The sequence below is a fragment of the Microcebus murinus genome, chromosome 15 (assembly GCF_040939455.1).
Source record: "Microcebus murinus isolate Inina chromosome 15, M.murinus_Inina_mat1.0, whole genome shotgun sequence".
NCBI lineage: Eukaryota > Metazoa > Chordata > Mammalia > Primates > Cheirogaleidae > Microcebus > Microcebus murinus.
In genome coordinates, this window is record NC_134118.1 from 26,846,560 (window position 1) to 26,856,483 (window position 9,924).

Below are 9,924 nucleotides of genomic sequence, written 5' to 3' on the forward strand. Positions count from 1 at the left end.
ATGGTTGACTTAAGACACTAAAGAGACTAGAAGAGAACAGGATGAAAAATAGGACTACATCCTTAGGGCAGATGATAGTGTGCATATGTTTACATAAAACACATTTTTCTATAGAAGTAGGGGTTTGTAAGTTGGGATTCAAAGACCAGGAATTTGCATTATTCAAGTAAAGTGAGTTATAGTTCATGACATTTGAGATTCAACTGTCAAGGAGGAAAGAACACAGAGATCATGGGGCCTACCCTGACTAATCTACTAGTTTTAGATTTAAAAAAAAAAAGCCCAAATGCTTATTTTTAACTTAGATAAAAAAAAATATAGAGGAAGTTAAGAAAAACAAAGAGAATGGAAGAAGAAGGAAGGAAAAAAGAAAGAAAGAAATGAAAAATAAGAGAAATACATGTTTATCCTCTGGAAGCTATGCATTTTTTTCTTGAAACACCTTAGAGTAATTTAAAAAATCTTAGTACACTACTTATTAGCTCTCCTATTGTTGTCCAGAGAATAGTAACATTAATTCCAATTTATCCCAAATACCAATATGCTATTTTTAAAGTAGTTTTCAGAATTATTTAATAAAAACTCTGAGATATAAACAAAGAAAACTGAAAATTGTTAATATATAACCATCTCATACTTGGGGGTGGGACTTAATGTCACTCTTTCCCTTAATTTGCTGTCCTCAAACATTTCTGGGAAATGTTCTTTAGTTTGTGCAAAGAGTTACTGGTGCTACTTGTAACCTCATTGTTCCATTAGAGATTCCAAGAACATAGTTTGAAGTATGATTCCTACTGATTTATATATACATATCTAAATTCAAACAATTTTTTAATTAAATATTTTTGAATCCTATACATACCTATTTACTTTTTTCTCTTTTTTTTGGAGATAGGGTCTTGCTCTGTTGCCCTGGCTAGAGATCAATGGTGTTATCATAAATCACTGCAACCTCAAACTCCTGGGCTCAAGTGATCTTCCCACCTCAGCCTCCGGAGTAATAGACTATCGGTGTATGCCACCACAGAGGCTAATTTTTTTATTTTTTGTAGAGATGGGGTCTTGCTATATTGCTCAGGCTGGTCTCAAACTCCTGGCCTCAAATGATCCTCTTTCCTCAGCCTCCCAAAATGTTGGAATAACAGGCATGAGCCACCGTGCCTGGCCTCATTTATATTTTAAAAGGTATGTTTGGGTAAAATTAGGTAGGCTCTAAGCCTTTTAACCCACTGTAGTGTCCAAATGTTCAAACAAGACAGTGACAAAGTCCTTTGGGATAAGGCAGAATTCAATCTGGCTTTGTTGTCTTGGTGTCTTTACCTAGAAAGTATTGCCACTAGCATTTAGACACAAAAGAAAAGGATCTGTAGTAGCTGAAGTGTGAAAACATTTTCAAGATAACTAGTTTTCAACCCAAGAATGGTAGAAAAAGGCACTATAATTCCAGCAGAAAATATACATAAAAGATAAAATATGTTTACAAAAGTGAGCAAATATTAATCTCTTTCTTTTTGGTTTTTGTATCCCCAAATCCTAGAGCTTCTGACAACAATTCCTATCATTGATAGTGGAATGCTAACTACCCATGAGGAAATGTAGTTATAAATGTTTCTGGAAACATGTCTTTGATGCCCTCTTTCACCTGTAAGACGAATAGGACCTGGGAATATCTTCTAGGGCCTTGAATAGCTCTTGAATGGCATTATCAGGATCTCCTGGGATAGTTTAAATGTAACCCATTCCGTAAAACTGGAGCCACAAAGGCTGTAACTGCTGGCAGGCGGGAGTGGGTTTACTGGGCAAATAGTTTAGCAAACATCTTTCAACTAAGACTAAGTTCCTGGAAAACTGTGTCATAAAAATAAATTCTATTACTTTCCTCAAATCTGTAAAGTTGATTTTTCCTTAGGGTTATAATTTTTAGATATAAATTTGCTATTGGTTTATTATATATACTTTCTTAAAAGTGCCTGGTCCCTTGACCATCTCAAATGGGAAACCATAGTTTATGTGGTCTTTAGGGACAACCACTATCCCTCATAATATATAATTTTACTAACTACAAATTGAAGTTTGGGGTGGGATTTAGGAAGTTCAAAGGATTTGTGCTATCTTTAGCCACAGCATTTAATAATTTATTCCAAATAATAATCTGCTTCTACTACTGTAAGCAAGTGATTCTTAAAATTCTTAAAACACGTTTTCTTTTGTTAAAGATATAGATATATATGATATGCTTAAATATTATGTAAATATATGTATTTTTTAACTGAACATTGGGTCTGCATCTCAACTCTATCTCAATAACAAAGAAAACATATTAATATTTAGTGCCTAGATAAATAATTCTTTGAATATGATTAGTATTTTATAGTTTCCAAAGTTCGCTTGAATGCACCATTGCATTGATTCTCAAAGCAGGCTTGGTAAGTGGTGTTATCTCCATTATACAGACCAGGAGATTGAGGCTTTATAAATGTTTGATGATAGACCTTGAACTTCAGAGTTAGTTAAAAAGGTTTTGAGAAATGAAGTGTAAACCAATAAAAATGGCTAAAGAAACTCACTTTTAACTGTTCTTATCATAGAGGAATCTTTCTTTTTTTGCTAAATATTACAATATTATTTGTACTACTCAGGGAATTAAAAAAATAAAAAATGCCAAACAAAACCTTCAGGAGCAGCTGATGATGGCAAAGATCATTTAATTTCGTGCATGGCTGTTAATCTCTTCTTTTTCAAACACACAGTACTCCAAAAGTACCCACAGCACTTTGCTTATATGGTTAGTCCAATGAGCCCAGCTAAGGCACATCCGCTTGGGATCTCGCTGTCTTAATTTTTTGTTCTGATTCCCAGGTTTATTAAGGGGGATGCAGGATTCCCAAATGAGACTTCTCTTATTTGCATGTCAACTCTCAAGGAAGTAAGCTGTTAGTAAGTCTTATTTCTCCTGACATCTTTTGTCCTCTCTTAAACAGAGTACAAAAATCATATTCTTCAATTGACTGGCTAAGTGCTGGATTTCCATTTGAAATTTCCATATTCTTCAATTGACTGGCTAAGTGCTGGATTTCATATGAAATTCATTTTGTAGTAACTAATTCCACCCTTTGTGGTTGTTTTGCTATCTTTAATAAGTTTTCTTATACTCATCAAATGGCTTTTTCTGCATTAAAAAAATACTTTAATTGGAATGTGGCATATTCTCATAGGAAGAACCAGTGGCATCGATAGCTACATTTACCAACCACAAATGAAACTGCTGTTTTGGAGGCCAGGCAGAGAGCTGGCCAAGCTGTGGTCATTGGTCTGTAATAACTCAATGGTGGGCAGTCTTGGGAGTCGAGCATGGAATGTCTTTTGTCCTCTCATCGTATAATTTTACATCGCCCTAGGGAGTGGTGAGAAAGTCTTCATGTGAATTACAACTCCCACACTATTAGTCTTAACTCTCAGCTGGGACTCTGTCCCCAACTTTCTTCATAGTTAACTATACTTTTAATTTTTATTTTTAGAGCCACCATTCTTACTTTGCTTTTCAGCAAATGGTGTGTAAGCAGGGGAATTTATTATGCTCTGGTGGGGGGAAATGATGTCTGGAATTCTTGTGATTTCTAAGTTACTAAAGCAGTACTGTGAGAGTTAATTTAAAAATTTTTTTATGCTATAAAGAAAACTGCTTCTCTATTTCACATTTCCCAAGGTTTTTCTGTATAAGTAGCTACAGGGAAATTCATATAAATGAATTGAAAGTAGCTATATGGGTGAATAATTTGCTTATTTCAGCAAGATTTATCACATATTTTTCTAAAAAATTTGAAGAGCACAGTTTTGTATATTGACGATTTTCCATTTAGAAATTTGATATCCAATAAATGCATTTTGTTGAAATGGTTATGGTAAGCAAACTCTTATGTCTTTTAAAATTATCCTGTATCTATAGATATTCACTTATTCATAGACAAAGAACTGTAGTTTAACTTTGCAGTACTTTTAATATATTTTATTGTCATGTATATATTAGTTTCTTTGATATTTGACATAAGAATTCAGAATTTTGTCAGCCAATGCTGAATAAGATAGTATTCTTTTTACATTTACATATCTCTCCTATGGTATTTATCTTATATTGCTTAATAGATAAAGTAGTATTTTATGTGCTTTTAAAATTCATTTTTTGGCCAAGTGTGGTGGCTCATGCCTGTAATCCCAGCACTTTGGGAGGCTAAGGTGGGAGAGTCACTTGAGACCAGGAGCTCAAGACCAGCCTGAAAAAGAAGAGCAAGACCTGTTTCTAAAATAGAAAAATGGGGGGGGGGGAGCGGGTGGTGGAGAAAAATTAGCTGGGTGCAGTGGTGTGCACTTGTTGTCCCAGCTACTGGGAAGTCTGAGGCAAGAGGACTGCTTGAGCCCAGGAGCTTGAGGTTGCAGTGAACTACGATGACACTACTGTGCTCTAGCCTGGGTGACAGAGTGAGACCCTAACTCTAAAAAAATCATTTTATAATTTACATGGAGTAAAATTCAGTTTCATAGGTTGGTAGGACCATGAGTTTTGACAAATGAATGGACAAATGAGGCCAGGCGCCGTGGCTCACGCCTGTAATCCTAGCTCTCTGGGAGGCCGAGGCGGGTGGATTGCTCGAGGTCGGGAGTTCGAAACCAGCCTGAGCAAGAGTGAGACCCCGTCTCTACTATAAATAGAAAGAAACTAATTGGCCAACTAATATATATAGAAAAAATTAGCCGGGCATGGTGGCTCATGCCTGTAGTCCCAGCTACTTGGGAGGCTGAGACAGAAGGATTGCTTGAGCCCAGGAGTTTGAGGTTGCTGTGAGCTAGGCTGACGCCATGGCACTCACTCTAGCCTAGGCAACAAAGTGAGACTCTGTCTCAAAAAAAAAAAAAAAAAAAAAAAAAAAAAAGAATGGACAAATGCATCATCATCATCAAGAACAAGACCTTCGCTTGTGCAAAAATTCCCTTGCGCTATTCCTTTGTAGTCAAACCTTCTTCCTACCCTTAATACCTGGCAACCACTGTTCTATTTTCTGTCTCTACAGGTTTGCCTTTCCAGAGTGGCATATATTAATAAGTGGAATCATTCAGTATGTAACCTTTTGAGTTTGTCTCCTTTCACTTAGCACAGCCATTTTCAACTGTGAACAAACTTGGCCTCTCCAGCGGACATTAGGCAATGTCTGGGGACATTTTTGGTTGTCACCAGTGGGGGCAATGGGGGAGTACAGTATGATCTAGTGGGAAGAGGCCAGGAATGCTGCTAAACATCCTACAATGCATAGGACAGCCTCCTACAAGAAAGAATTATCTGGCCTAAAACAATAGTGAAGTTGAAAAACATTAAATTAGCATAATACATTTGAGTTTCATTCATATCATTGCATGTATCAATAGTTTGTTTCTTTTATATTGCTTAATTGTATTCCATTGTATGAATGTATCATAGTCTGTTTATCCATTTACCTGCTAAAGGATATTTGGGCTGTTCCCATCTTTTGGCAATTATGAATAATGGTATAAATGTTTGTGTGTATGTTTTTTTTTTTTTTTTTTAGACAGAGTCTCACTTTGTTGCCCAGGCTAGAGTGAGTGCCGTGGCGTCAGCCTGGCTCACAGCAACCTCAATCTCCTGGGCTCAGCGATCCTACTGCCTCAGCCTCCCAAGTAGCTGGGACCACAGGCATGCGCCACCATGCCCGGCTAATTTTTTGTATATATATTTTTAGTTGATCAATTAATTTCTTTCTATTTTTGGTAGAGACGGGGTCTCGCTCAGGCTGGTTTCGAACTCCTGACCTTGAGCGATCCGCCCGCCTCGGCCTCCCAAAGTGCTAGGATTACAGGCGTGAGCCACCGCGCCCAGCCTGTGTGTATGTTTTTAAGTGAACCTACTAATAAGTACCAGGAGTGGGATTGTCTGGTCATATAGTAAGTGTATGTTTTACCTTTATATTAATAAGAAACTCCTGAGATGGCTGTACCATCTTGCATTCCCACCAGCAACACGAGAGCTCTAGATGTTCTGCTTCTTAGCAGCACTTGGTATTTTGTGTGTGTGTGTGTATGTATGTGTATATATTTCAATTTAGTATATCTATACAGATGTGTAATTCTTTTTTTTTTTTTTTTTTTTTTTTTTTTTGAGACAGAGTCTCGCTTTGTTGCCCAGGCTAGAGTGAGTGCCGTGGCGTCAGCCTAGCTCACAGCAACCTCAAACTCCTGGGCTCGAGCGATCCTTCTGCCTCAGCCTCCCTGGTAGCTGGGACTACAGGCATGTGCCACCATGTCCGGCTAATTTTTTTTATATATATATCAGTTGGCCAATTGATTTCTTTCTATTTATAGTAGAGACGGGGTCTCGCTCTTGCTCAGGCTGGTTTTGAACTCCTGACCTTGAGCAATCCGCCCGCCTCGGCCTCCCAAGAGCTAGGATTACAGGCGTGAGCCACAGCGCCCGGCCTCAGATGTGTAATTCTAATAGGTGTGTAGTGGTATCTCACCATGGTCTTAGCTTTGTCTTTTTTGGTTAATTTTTAGAATGTTAGAATTTAATGCGCATTTTCTGAGATTACTAAAATAGTATATAAATAAATTGTTTAATAACTGGCACAAAGTTATTAATGCCCTTGTAGATCTTCGTTCTGTTTTTTTCTTACTGTAGAGCTACAGATTCTTTTACAGTTTGTATTTTAAGAGAACACATATGAGGATTCAATGATCTACAAAGCCCTCTAAGACACACCTGGCCCAGGCCCCTGCATACTAAATGGATTTTAAGAAAAGGAGGAGGACACATTTTAAGTATGATTAAGAGATTACCTGTAAGAGTTGCATGTATTTCTTTCTCACAGTTCCCTGAGAAAAGGGACAAAGCTTTGGTGTCCCAGTGTATAGCAAGGTGCCTGGTATTAAGTTAGCTCTACAGAGGTAGCACCTGAGCACAACAGAACAAAACTATTTTTCTTGGATTCAGGGGCTTGTGAAACATTTCCCCCTACTGGCTGGCTGCTGCAATTACTTCAAGGAACTCACAAAGAAACCAAATTGTTTCCTATTCTCAAAATTTGCTATATCCTCACCTCCAACTACCCATTATCAAATAGATTAATAACCTTTCTTAAAAACATAACTTATTGATTCATTTATCTCCCTAAAGTAGATGTGTCAGGAGTACTGATGCAGACAGAATGTTTTGATCTCATTTAAAACAAACCTGAAATTTGCCCTAAGAAATAACCAATTGTCTCATTCCAGTCAAGTTCATGGTTTCCAGGTGAGAGAAATAGACAGGAAGACCTCAGTCTCATTTATGCCTTCTTAATTTTGGACAATTTGGTTTATAAAGGCAGAGGCTTATTGTGTTCAAAGAGAACACCAAAATTGCAAAAGAAATTAGTTTCAAAACTATGTGTAATCATAGAAAATCTGCAGAATGGTCAGCAATCTCAATTTGGTCTTTTGCTAATAGGTGCTTTCCTCACTTTTATGAGGTGAATACAGAGGCTTCCAATTTGGGATCCAGACATTTTGGCATTTTCCAACAATTTAACTGAAAACCTTGGTGCCTGTGGCCTTTGGCACCCACAGAACTATGTTGTGAAATATTAGCTCAGCCTGCCCAATAGCTTACCCACATAGTACGGAAATAGCTTGGGGTGACCAAAATGCAAACCCACCTCTAATTACCAGAGAATTCGAAATGAACACAGTTCTCATCTATGCTCTTTAGGATCACACTGTTTTAGGTTCACATATCCTAATGCCGAGCTTCTCTGCCACCAAAAGACAATTCACTTTTAATGAAACCCAGCAAATTCCAAACACAACTGTAATATAGTTAAAAAAAAAAAAACCCTTCATTTGAAAATCATGTAGTCAATGCACTGGGTTTCCTTTTTTTACTTTCTAGTCTCAATACTATTTTACATGTTTTCCAGGGTGGGAGGTCACTTTTATTCACAGAGGTTTATTGCGGTAGTAAACAATGGTGGATGGTTAGTCCATGTCTCTCTTTGTTCAAGGATACCTGAATGTAGGTGTGAGGGTTAGTTTGGCAACTAGCCCTCAACCACACAGCTGGATCTAAGTCAATCCCTAGTCCTCACTCACCCCTGACTCAGCGTGTGAAAGTGAGTCTGTGGTCAGGCTCTCTGATCTCTTCCTGCTTGCTCCTTGCTGGGACCTTGGGTACGTTGCTTCTGGGTGTTTCATTTTCCTTATCTTCCAGGTGGAGATATTACATCCCTACTTTACAATGTTGTCATGAGAATAAGATGAGGATCAAACATGTTAAGTGCTTGACATGTAATAAATACTCAAAATATTATTATTTGAGCTATAGATATCATCAATTCTTAAAAATGCATTATTTTGCAGACAACTCAATTGTGTACAAAGGAAATAATCTTGTACCGAATCATCAAGTATAACTCCCTGAGTGTGTGCTTGTAGTATCAAATTAATTTAGTATTATTAGAGACATATATTAAATTTTTGTTTTGTATTTAATGTTTTTGGAAAAGGACAGAGTGGTATTGCAAAAATAAATTCTTTATCCGCACTATATGGGCAACATTTGGAGCCTCCTTGCTTGGTTTTCTTTTCTTTCTTTTTTTTTTTTTTAGGTGAAAGATATAAAATATATATTTAGAATTAGCCAGTTGGACTCGGTTTAGATGATCCAGATTTTGTTGGCAACGTCCAAAGCATCATAATTGGGAGCCAGTCGAATATATGCCTCTTCTCTCCATCAGGCCTGATCAGGGTGTTGACGTTGGCCACATCAATGTCACAGAGCTTCTTCACAGCCTGTTTGATCTGGTGCTCATTGGCTTTGACATCCACAATGAACACAAGTGTGTTGTTGTCTTCTATATTTTTCATGGCAGACTCAGTGGTCAGGGGGAACTTGACGATGGCATAGTGGTCAAGCTTGTTTCTCCTGGAGATGCTCTTCCGAGGATATCTGGGCTGCCTTCAGAGCTGCAGTGTCTTTGGCCCACAGAAGGTGGGTAATGTATGGATCTTCTTTTTCTTGTGGCTGTGGATGCCTTTTAGCACCGCCTTCTTGGCCTTGAAAGTCTTTGCTTTGGCTTCAACTTTGGGAGGAGGAGAAGGTTCCTTCTTTGCCTTCGGCACCATCTTGTCTCCCTGCTTGGTTTTGGCTCACTACTGCGGACTGCTGTAAGGTTTGTGTCTTACGGCTACTGGTTGACTCTGATTTGTGAGCCTGGCCTTGAGAAAACAGTGGGGATCTTCATAAATGGCAAACATGCTTTTTGCTGTCTGACTAACATGGAATCACTGCAGTGGTGATTTTCTTTATGCGCAAACATCTTTGAACGTTCGTGATTGGCAGACCGATAAACCTTGTAGAGCAAATCAATTTGTTGTAAGATCAGAAATTTACTCACTTTATACTCATCTGATTCATAGTTTTTGAAATTAAAATATCATTTTTAATTTTTAGTTTTCAATTAAATTTCTTTCAAAATTCCAGTGGTGCTGAGTAGAAACATATCCACTAGTGCTCCCTTATACAGGCAATTTCCTGCCTGGATGGCTCCATCTCATCTCCTTGCATCTTCTCTTGCCCCATCCACCATTACTCACACTGGAATCTGAAGGATCTTTGTATTGTGTGTATATATATATATATATATATATATATATATATATATATGTGAATATATATGCAAAATCATGTCTATCCCCTGCTTAAAACCATTAACTGTTGTCCCTTCGCTCATGGGATAAAATCCTGACTTGGCTACTGGCCCCCTCCCTTGTCTCAGCCACTCTGCCTGACCCTTTGTGATCAAACCACACTTGGCATCCTTTTAAGTTCCTCGTGCCCCTTCCATGGAATGGCCTTCCCATTTGGTCTGTCCACAAGGGACA

General features: G+C 37.9%; 1 pseudogene; it reads right to left on the reverse strand.

Moving 5' to 3' along the window:
• Positions 1-8,695: 8,695 nt before the first annotated feature.
• Positions 8,696-9,427, reverse strand: LOC105854943 (large ribosomal subunit protein uL23-like; annotated as a pseudogene).
• Between the last annotated feature and the right edge of the window lie 497 nt (positions 9,428-9,924).